This window comes from Fukomys damarensis, unplaced genomic scaffold (genome assembly GCF_012274545.1).
Source record: "Fukomys damarensis isolate Sample0158 unplaced genomic scaffold, DMR_v1.0_HiC HiC_scaffold_23, whole genome shotgun sequence".
Classification (NCBI taxonomy): Eukaryota; Metazoa; Chordata; class Mammalia; order Rodentia; family Bathyergidae; genus Fukomys; species Fukomys damarensis.
This window is the reverse complement of record NW_022900935.1, coordinates 9,754,161-9,765,293: the sequence shown is the minus strand read 5'-3', so window position 1 is coordinate 9,765,293 and position 11,133 is coordinate 9,754,161. Positions and strand designations below refer to the sequence as shown.

General features: G+C 47.8%; 1 long non-coding RNA gene across 1 annotated transcript; it reads right to left on the bottom strand.

Annotated features, from left to right (window-relative positions):
- Positions 1-7,207: 7,207 nt before the first annotated feature.
- LOC117287367 lies at positions 7,208-10,885 on the bottom strand. Its single transcript, XR_004518690.1, has 3 exons — positions 9,198-10,885; positions 8,812-9,033; positions 7,208-8,708 (listed from the first exon to the last, which is right to left on the bottom strand). It is a non-coding gene; the product is annotated as an uncharacterized LOC117287367 (long non-coding RNA).
- Positions 10,886-11,133: the final 248 nt, after the last annotated feature.

The window sequence follows — 11,133 nt, the reverse complement described above, 5'->3', positions numbered from 1 at the left end:
TCATGGGTTTTTCTCATAGTGACTGACACAGAAAAGCCCATAGGAATGTTTGTTAAGTACCTGAATCCCAAGCCCTGACACTCCACTAGCTGTGTGCTCGTGAGTGTGTCATAGTACTGTTCTGAGCCTCGGTTCCTTCGCCTGAGAAGTGGGGCCATCATGGCCGTCTCCTAGGGTGATTGTATTGAAGTGAACTTGGGATGCGCTAGGAATGTGCCGTGTGTGCATGTGTGCGCGCGTGTTTATCAAAACGTATTGAGAAGGCCAAAGATTCAGATGGACAGTGCTCCAGAGACCAATAAGCGCACGAATATAAGCTCCATGACGTCAGTCATTAGAGAAAGGACAAAGCCACAATGATACACACATCACACTCGCTGGAGTGGCTACAATAACAGAGATAGACATTGACAGCATTGGCGAGGGTGTGGAGAAACTGGAACCCTCAGGAAGTGGTGGTGGGAATGTATATGGTACAACTGCTTTGGGAAACAGTTCGGTAGTTTCTCAAAAAAGCAGCTCCCACGAGACACTGCAGGATTCAGCAATTCTATCTAGATATATAGTTAGGAACAGTGAAAACATATGTCTACACAAAAATGTATACATAAACTTCACAGCAGCATTTATTAGTAAAAAAAAAAAAGAAAAACCCCAAATGTCCAACTAATAAATAGATAAACACACACGTATATCTATATATATCTATATATTTTTTAAAAATCATATAGTGGAATATTACTCAGCCATAAAAAGAAAAAAGTACTAATCCACGCGACAATATGGAGAAACCTTGAAAACATGCTAGCTGAATGTGGTGGCACATGCCTTTAAATTTTTTCTCAAGAAAGCAGCTCCCACGAGACACTGCAGGATTCAGCAATTCTATCTAGATATATAGTTAGGAACAGTGAAAACATATGTCTACACAAAAATGTATACATAAACTTCACAGCAGCATTTATTAGTAAAAAAAAAAAAGAAAAACCCCAAATGTCCAACTAATAAATAGATAAACACACACGTATATCTATATATATCTATATATTTTTTAAAAATCATATAGTGGAATATTACTCAGCCATAAAAAGAAAAAAGTACTAATCCACGCGACAATATGGAGAAACCTTGAAAACATGCTAGCTGAATGTGGTGGCACATGCCTTTAAACCAGCAGTCTGGGAGGCTGAGGCAGGAGGATCACAAGTTTGAGCCTAGCCTGGACAACTTAGGGACTTATCAGGAGTCTGTCTCAAAATAAAAAAAGAGCTGAGGATGTAGCTCAACAAGAAGGCCCTGAGTTCAATCCTTAGTGCTGGACAAATAAAAAGAGTACTACGGTAAGAGCGTGAAACCAGCCCCCAAAGGCCACACTTGTAAGCGTCCGTGTATATAAAATGCTCAGTATGGGCAAGTCTACAGAGACAGAAGGTAGACTAGTAGTTGCTAGGAGTGGGTCAGACTCATTTCACAGATTAGAAAGTGAGGCTCAGAGAAGACAACAGCCCCTGCTCTTCTGTGTGACGCTGGGCTGGTAAGGTCACCTCTTTTAGCCTTAGTTTTCTTGACTTTAAAGTGGAAATAATGATGTGCCCCTGACAGGGTGGTCGAGTAGCTGGGTGAACGCACCTACAGGGCAGCCAGGTCCACAATGAGCCCCCTTGGGTAGGTAGATGTTACTTTCCTCCCCTCCCTTCCTGCCTTTGCATGGAAGCGGCCAAGAGTTTAACGGTGAAGGCTGCCATCTAGCGGTGAACTCTGGCACCTGCCGAGGCGCGGTGGCCGGCTGTGTTCTTAAGGTACTGGGCCCCCTGTGGGCTTGGGTGGGAGACAAAGGACACGAAAGGTACAACCCTGCTGGGGAGGCCGTGGCACCAATTTTGCCAGATCCCTTCCAGATGGTTCCAGACCCTGGAGATGGTGTTCACAGATGTTGGGTCCTGCAAAGGTGGGAAGGAGAGACATTGGATTCAGGACTCATGGAAATGTCCAGAGCAGCTTGAGGAAGCACCACCTATAATTCCTAGAATTATTAGTTTATTCCCTGATATTCCTGAGGGATAACACTAAAACACACCAGACCTTGTCACTCGCTAAGCTTAAGGCCTGGCAAGTAGTCCCCTGCCAGGGCCTGGCCTTCCCTACCACCCGTACCCCTGATCTTCAGCCTCTTCACACATGGGCCTGAGGCTCTGATCATACAACGCTCCTCCCAGCTCCCCCTCTGACCTCTCTGCAACCCATTTGCCAGTGATGTTCGCAGCTTGAGACGTCTTTCTCTACCTCTACCACCAGGAAATAACTGCCCTGTTCTCAGACAAATGCCTTCCTTTCTTTATACCAGATTAAAACAAAAACAACAACAAAACATTGAGAATGTAACGTGGCCCACATCCACACAATATCTCACAGAATCCTCAACAGAAGTGAGTAGGTTGGTCTTTTGGAGTTTTTTGTTTTTTGTTTGTTTTTTTTTTTTGGTACTGGGGATCGGATCGAACTCAGGTCCTGTGCTTGCAAGGCAGGCAGTGGAACCACTGAGCTAAATCCCCAGCCCTGTGGTCTTTTTGTTTGTTTTTTGTAGTGCTGGAGATTGAACGCAGGGCCTTGTGCATGCTACAAAAGTGCTGTACCACTGAGCTACATCCCCAGCCCAAAACGGGTGTATTTTAATTCTTTAGACCGACATAACTGAAACATAGGATGGCAAAATCAAGAGACAAGGTCAAAACAGACCTGCACTTTATAGCATTTGTTCCCCCCACTCTTCCCCTGTGGGTTGGATCCCCAGTACAGGCCCCAAACAATCTGAACCAATAGCTAAATTGCAAAATGAGGCTCAGAACTCTTTGGAAATAAACAGGACACCCAGTCTTTGGAATCCAGGTGGTGGTGGCCACAGGATGGGTGGTGCTAGCTATAGCATCCATCTTTCAGAAGCTGGCCCTGACCCCTGCGCCCCACCTCCTGTTAGCAATACCAATCTATCATCGACTCACATCACAGTTACAGTTGTTTTTTATGTTCTGTGCTCCCAACAGCCTGAACTTTCCTCCTTTTTCTCTGTCTTCACGCTGTGATATCCAGTCCAGTGCCCACTACAGAGAAGACACACAGAATTGCTTATTGAACTAATCTCCATAGAAAGTGCTTTGGAATAGTTGAAAGATCACTCACAATCCCACAAATGCCTGTAGCCACTGTCAGAGTCTTCTTCATTACCGTTGGTGAAGAGGAATGTTGAGTCAGAGGCCTTGGGAAGCCAGAGGTCATCACATGGGCCGAATTCTCAGGTACCTCCTTGTCTAGGCCTGTGGAGGCAGACACATAACTCCATGCTTTCTAAACCACCTCCTATTTACCACCCAATCCAACCTCTGATCTTTTCTCCCCCACAGGTGGATAAAAAGTGACGCTAAATTAGGCGTGGTGGCACACACCTGTAATCCCAGCACTCGGGAGGCTGAGGCAAGAGGATCACAAGTTTGAGATCTGCCTGTACTACATATCAAGTTCAAGGCCAGTCTGGGCTACATAGTGAGACACTATGTAAAATAAAAATTAAAAATAAACAAAAAAGGATGCCCAGGAAAGAGGACACTTGCCTAGCATCTGCAATACCCTGCTGGGTTGGATCCCCAGCACCAAGAAAAAGAAGCGAATCACTGAAAACCCAAAACTTTTTTTTGTTAGTGTTGGGGATCAAACTCAGGGCCTCATGGATGCTACACAAATGCCACTGAGCCACATCATCAGCAAACCCCCGAGCTTTCTGAGCACTGATACACAGCCACAAGTGGAAAATTCCACAGCTGACCTGATAGGATGGATTGCAATCAAAATGCAGATGCACTCAAAATACCGTGCACCATCACCTCCAGGCTATGTGTATAAAGTAGATATGAAACGTAAATCATTTTACAGGTTTAGGCTCCGGTTCCACTCCCAAGATACTGTACTTGATTATGTATATGCACATAGGTCAAACCTGAGATCTAAAACGCCGCTGGTCTGAAGCATTTCAGATAAGGGTCTCTACCTACGCTAGCAGAGCAAGGACACGCACACCTCAGCTCCGCTGAAAGGATCTCAGTCGTCCTGTGAAGATGCCACACATATGACCGTCCTATGAGTTGTGTATTGCCATCACTCCCATTTTACAGGTGGAGCTTCGGAAATTTGCCCCAGGCCACAGGGCAGTTTTTGGAGCCAGGGAGGTCAGGTGCTCACTCACCCTGCTCTGCTTCTGCAAACATGGGCTTCAGCGGGACAATTTCAGCAAATGGCCACCAGAGGGAAGTCATGTGCCAAAAACCTAAACCTTCCCCGAGGCCTGGTTACTGCTTCGATGTTAAGAATTCTGTTGCACCTCTTTTTCCCTTGTGTCCAGCCCTGGGATCGAGGACATTTCTCACCAGAGTGGAACCTTAAAGAACTGACCCATAGGGTTGTCCCTTAAGCTTGTCCAAGACCCCTTTACCAACACCAGTGCTGGGGCGGGAGGGTGGGGGCTGTTATGCCGAGGGGGCCCAGCTGTGTCCCATTTGATGGTGGTAGTCGTGGAGGGTGGCAATTATCAGCAGTTCCCTCCTGCTGGAGGCTGGGTTCCTGGAGTCACAGCTGCAGGCTGGTGGGTAGCAGGGAAGGCTTTGGAATTGTCTCCCTGGGGGTTTCCATGGTTACAGATTGATGCAGGCAGCCCACTAGACTGGGTCCTTTATCTGCATTGTTTTCTGGGGAGACAATGGGCTTTGGGAATAGGGGCACTCTATGTAGATCACTGCCTCAGCGGAGGCCTTGTGTGACCTGCACTGTGAACCCCTTGACCCCAGCTGCTGGGGCCTAAAGAGTTGGGTACAGGAGTCAGCCTTGGCAATCACTCCTTGCTTTGGGGTACAGGGACCCAGAGAAGCCATCGTGGGGCGACATAAGCAAATCTGAGTCTCCCAACAGCAAAGCTACAGTAGCCTCCAGACACTAAATAAAATGCACACTTTTTGGAGCAAGATGGCCTAGATCAAATCATGACTGTCCTTTACAGGTTGTGTGATTTGGGCAAGTTAATTTACCTACTTGAGTCTCAGCTTCCTCATCTGGAAAAGCGGGGACAACACGGGTTTTATAAAATGGCTATGGAGAGGAACCAGGCACAAAGTCTGGGGCCAAGATGGTGCTCAGAGAGTACCTGAGTCCAGAGAGATTCACGGAATGTCTTGGGACACAGGGCTGGCTCGCTCTGTCACTCTGCGGCCTCAGCTCCCCCATCTGTGACCTGGGGAACTTAGGTTTGTAAGAGATGAAATGAGATGATGATAAGAACGTGCTTGGAAAAGCAGAAATCAAACCACTAACACACAGCCCTGCCTTCTGGGACTTATATGGAGCTTCAAAAGGCAACGCATGACCTCAGGGGCCTGTGGTATTTGTGGAGGTGGAATCGTTGGGGTTATGGCAGTTAAGTGAGGTTTTTCCAAAGGAGGTAAGATGTGAGTGGGCCTGGGAGGGCCCCTGAATCAGTGAATTATCCAGGAGAGTCTGTTGTACTATGCCAAGGAAAAACAATTCCAGAGGAGCGAAGGACTCAGCTCTCTGCCACCTTGTCTGGCCACAGCTGTCTTCTCCAGGGAGGTGCGTATGGAGGAAGGAAGGAGTAGGGAGAGCTATTATCATTTGTGTTGCATTCAGTCTCATTCATGGGACACCTTTCCCAGAGACAAACTGATCCTTAGCCCCATTTTATAGGCGGGGAAACTAAAGATTTCTGTTGTTTTCCAATTGATTTGGCAGGAAAATGCCTAAGGCCCAAGAACAAAATAATTTTGTCTGGAGTATGGAATAGAGAATTTGCCTAAGGGAAAAGTAAAACAATTTCTTCATGCTTACATCAGCAGCAGAGAGGACCAAAAATCTCTCAAATGTTTATTACTCATTGCTCCATTACGAGGCACTCAGCACAGAGCTTGGCACAGGGTAAATGTTCAGCAAAGGGAGTTCTTATTACCATCCCCGTTATTAAGTTCTTATGTTTGTGGTGCTAAGGATGGAATCAGGGTGCTTTACCACCAGTCCATACCCTCCCACCCCTTTTTATTTTGATTTTCATTTTGGCTTTTGTTTTTGGTACCGGGAATCGAACTCGGGACCTTCCACTTGTGAGGCAGGTGGCAGTACCACTGAGCTAAATCCCTGGCCCCTATTTTTATTTTTCGATACCGGGGATCAAACTTGGGCCCCTGTGCTTGGGAGGCAGGCGGTGGAACTACTGAGCCAAATCCCCAGCCCCTTATTTTGACTTTTGAGACAAGGTCTTGTTAGTTTACCCAACGTGTTTCACACTTGTGGTCTTCCTGCCTCAACCTTCCAAATAGCTGAGATTATAGATGTGTGTCACTGAGACTGGCTATGACCACTATTCTTAGATTTATTACTATGCATTCAATGCTGATGATATAGAGGTAAATAAAACTCTTTCCTTTTTGATATAGAGGTAAATAAAACTCTTTCCTTTTTTTTTTTTTTTTCTTTTTGAGACAGGGTCTTGGTATGTCCAGGCTGGTCCAGGTTGGCCTCAAAGTTGCTATGAGCTTCTTGCCTCAGCCTCCTGTGTGCTGGGATTACAGGCATGTGCCACCATGCCTGGCCTTCCTCATATCTTAAGAAGTTTGACCTAAGCCGGGTGCCATGGCGCACGCCTGTAATCCCAGCACTCGGGAGGCTGAGGTAGGAGGATTGCTATGAGTTCGAGACCAGCCTGAGCTCCAGGTCAGTCTCAACTATAGTGAGACCCTGTCTCAAAAAACTAAAAAAAAAAAAAAAAAGTTTTACCTAGTGAGAGGAAAGGAGGTAGGGGGAAAAAATGATCTCTCACCTGCTTAACACTTCTACGTACAACATCTTATTGAATTCTCAAAATAACCTTGGAAGGAAGGTTTTTTTTTTCCCTTCCCTAGTTAGAGAAAAGGAAAAAATAAGGCTCACTGGGCTTCAGTGACTTGCCCAAACATTGTAAAATGTGAAAAAAATAAGTTTAGGGGATAAAAAACCACCTTTTAATAGCTCAATAGAGATGTTAAAAACCAATAAAGTATATTAATTATGTAAGGTACATAGATCATAGACCCAATTTATTCAATAATACATAAAAGATGATTATTTTTTACTGAATTGCAAAATGAGCCAGGATTCTAAGAGCTTCTATTTATGGGACCAGGCACTTTCTACACCCCTCTAATCCTCAGAACCCCGAAAGGTACAAGTCGGGAGACCCTCTGAGAAATGAGGAAGCCGAGTCTCAGAGAGGTGAAGCTGTGTGTCTGGGGTTGCACAGCAAGGATGGGACACAACCAAGGCTGAGCCTCTCAGGCTTGCAGCTGGGGCCAGGACTTCCTCCTGGGGCTGTTCTGCCATGAATACAGGGCTACTGCTATCATGGGAGGCGGGGAGGCTTCCCCCTTCCTGCCTCCCTCCAGGGAGCAGGCCAAGGGTCAGAGACTGGCAAGCAGTGCTTCACGTAAGAGGACTTGTTTCAGCCCATTTGGGAAGCAGCCCAGCGTGGCATGGCCTCTCAGAGTGTGTTGTGTCCAAGGGCATGTGTGTTCACGCAGGCTCATGTGTGACTGTGTGTGAAGCTGGATCCATGCCAGGTCTCAAAAAGCCATGTGATAAAAATCTGGTACCTTTTCCTGATATGGCAATTTTACTAAAAATAAAATAAAATAAAAAGCCATCGTGATTTTATATGAAGATACAGATGGCTATGGAATGCATGAGAACAGATGTTTCTTGGCAGGCTGAGAAAATGAATAAACTAGCTTTTGCATGGGTGCAAGGGGGTGTACAGTGCCAAGCACTAATCTAAGAGTTCCATATGGTAACTAATCCTCACCACCACTGTCTGTGGGACAGATTACTATTGCCCCCATTTTACAATGTAGAGACCAAAGACAAAAGAAATTAAGCCTTGTGTCCAAGTTCACACTGGTGGTTAAGTGGAAGAGTTTGGGAACACGTGGGTATTTCACTACCTGTATGGTCCACTGCTTGTTCAGTCAAAGGTGTACACGTTTTACACACAAAGGTGACGGTAAAGAGGCAGGTGACTGCCTCCTGACGAAATGACAAAGGCTACCAGCTGTGAGCAGGGGCAGCTCACCCATGCCAGGAAGTCTGGCTCTGCTGGGTTGTATAACTTACACCCAGGGTGTGTGAGAGAGACGGCGCGCACACCCAGTGGTGGTGTGTAGCTTTCCACACAGCTAAGCAATGGCACAGACAGGATCTGTCTGACCACAGAGCTGCTGCTCTCACCCAGGACCCTGTCACCTCCAGCTTCTGGGCCTTTTTTGCTCACTAGGTTGTATTTCCATTCCCCCCAACTCCTGCTGTCTTCCACAGAGGGCAGGCTCTGGTCAAGCTGGGCCTGGACAGACTCACAGGGCCTGATGCGCTGTCTCTCCGCCAGCTGAGATCACACTTTTCATGAAAATCCTTTCAGATCCCAATAATGAAAAAATAATAGCTAGGCACTGATGGGCAGTATGAAGATCGGGGGTTTTCCCTTATTTGTTTTTGGTGCTGGGGATTGAATCCAGGTTCTTGTGCACACCCTGAGCCCCAAAATATGACTTTTTATCTCCAGGTATATGAAGGATTCTTTCCACTTGCCCTTGTTCAAGTCAGTTCTCTGCTGCCTGCATTGGTTTCTCCATCTGTGAAATGGGGACAGTAACGCAAGCTATCATTTCTTGAGTACAGGCTGTGCCCTGGCAAGCCTGTGAGTGCTTTACATTCAGTTCCTTCCTGAATCCTCACCGAGTTTCTGAGGACAGGTTTTGGGGCTCCCACAGAGTCACAGGGAGGAGCTTGAGGCTCTGAGAGGTAAAGGAGCTTGTCCAAAGTGGCAGAGCCTAGGAGTGGAGGTGCTGGGTCAGAGGCCTGCATTTCCTCTCTGAACCGTTCTTCCTTAAGGCAGGACACTCACGGGCTGGCAGTCCTGAAATGCCATGATTGCAGTCTGCCCACAGCACTGCCATCCTGGAAAGACAGGAGGGAATTATGCTAGGAATCTGACACCAAGCCCAGCAAACTCCCAGGTGGGAGTCGCCCAAGTGCCACCCAAGTGCCAGCCTCTTTGCAAATGTCTTCTAGTCTGATCAACATATCAGTCACAAGCGGCTCAGAGAGGATAAATAACTCACCTGTGATGGTACAGCTGATAAATGACAAAGCTGGGATCCCAACCAGAGTGATTCCCAGACTCCCACGGAGAAAGCACCAGGGAACTTGCTGCGGCTGGGAGAGGCCTGTTCTGTAGTTCTGTAGGACGTGTAAGTTTGTACGAAGTCTTCAGTAGATTTTTTTTTCTTTTTCCTTGATGGTACTGGGGAATCAAACTCCCGGCCTTGCACAAGTTAGACAAACGCTATCACTAAGCTTCACCCCCTGTCTGTACAGTAAGGGCACTGGATGTAGATGTCTCCTCGTGTTGTGACACTTACTCCAAGGTGACCCATTAGGTCATCTACTATCTGTGAATCTCGCAGGGGTGAAATCAGCTGTTACTGTATAGACAGCTGCATACTAGCAAAGGGCCTCCAAAAATGCCTGTCTTGTATAGAAGTTGAATCTGCACTGGACAATGTGATTCTCAGGGTGTGGACCAACACAAAGGCCCGTTGGGGCTTACCTGGATGAACCCTAGATCATAAACCATAGCTCAGCCCTTCACACATCTGCACAGACTGTAAGACCCACCGGTCTCTGATCCCCCGATGTGGGAGAAAGAGGACAGGTTAAGGAGAATGTATGTATCTCTCCTGACCATCCCACGTCCTCATCCCTTTCCTGAATACCTTACAGAGGCTCAGTACCCTAGCATGTCCTGAGACCCTTTTTGGGCGCCATAAATGGCACAGCCTGGAAACAAAACAAAGTTTAGCAAGAACATGACCACTGAGTAGGAGGGTTATTCTGGGGAGGGTGCAGAGCTGAGTCCCCTCATTGCCACACTGCCACACAACACACACTTTTTAGTCCCAAACCCACCAACTGCCAGCTGGCCAGCGACCACCTTGATTTAGGGTAATGAGTTCCATATGTTTCTGTGAGAGCCCCGCTAAGCTTTCCCCAGCAGTTCCCTGTCTTCTCTCCCTCCCTGCTTCCATTTGCTCCTCACTTGGGTAAAAGGGAGGGTGCTGGGTGGGCAAGGAGGAGGAGACAGCGCTTTCCAGAGCCTCATCGTGGGGAGCTGTGCAGTCCCCTACCCACACCCCCAGGGTTGTAGATGAGGCCCATCCCTAAAATGGGAATTACAATCCCTGTTCAGGGTAGGGATGGCATCCTGAAAGGTCCTGAGGCTTGGGCTCCAGTCTTGTCTTGACCATTAATCTCCTATATGTCCCTGAGCAGACGCCGTACCTTTCTCTAAGCCACATATTTCTGCGCCTTCTTTGAGTGACTTTAACAGCAGTCAGGGCCAATGCGGACTTCTGCCTGCAGCACCTAGCACAAGGAGAGGTCAGGGGGTGTCCCAGATGGAAAGGCATCTCCACAGCTTGGGTATCAGCGGCACAGAATGGCCAGGGGAGGCTGTAAACTCGATCTCTGTGGGCTACAGAGAACTGCCCCTCTTTGTCTGGCTTGTCAGAGGCAATCCGCAAATCCTGATGTCAAGGTGACCTACTTACCCCGATTCTGACTGCCCACTGTCCCTGCCCATTTCAGCCGGACCACAGAGCGACTACTGCCAACTTCTACCCACAATTATCCTCAAACTCTGCCACAGACTGGCTGAACCCCAATTCGGGTCGGCTGACCCCTGATCTCAAGTCACACACAGACCCCTTGACCTTGCCACCGACTGACCCCCCCAACAGGAGATCAGAGAACAATTAAATACTAAACTCTGAGTGGAACAGGCCTTCACAGAGGAGAGATGGGGAGGGGCGTAGGAGGGAGAGACCAGGGCCTGAGGCCACTCTCAGAAGGTCGCAGAGGCCTTGTGCAGGGCACGTCGCAGGCGCTCGAGGAATGCGAATGGCCTGAAAGAATGAAGGAAGGAAGGAACGGGATGCAGGGAGCAGCCCGGCCGGGGCACAGCGGCCGAGGCAGGAAGCGGGTGGGGGTGCGCCGAGG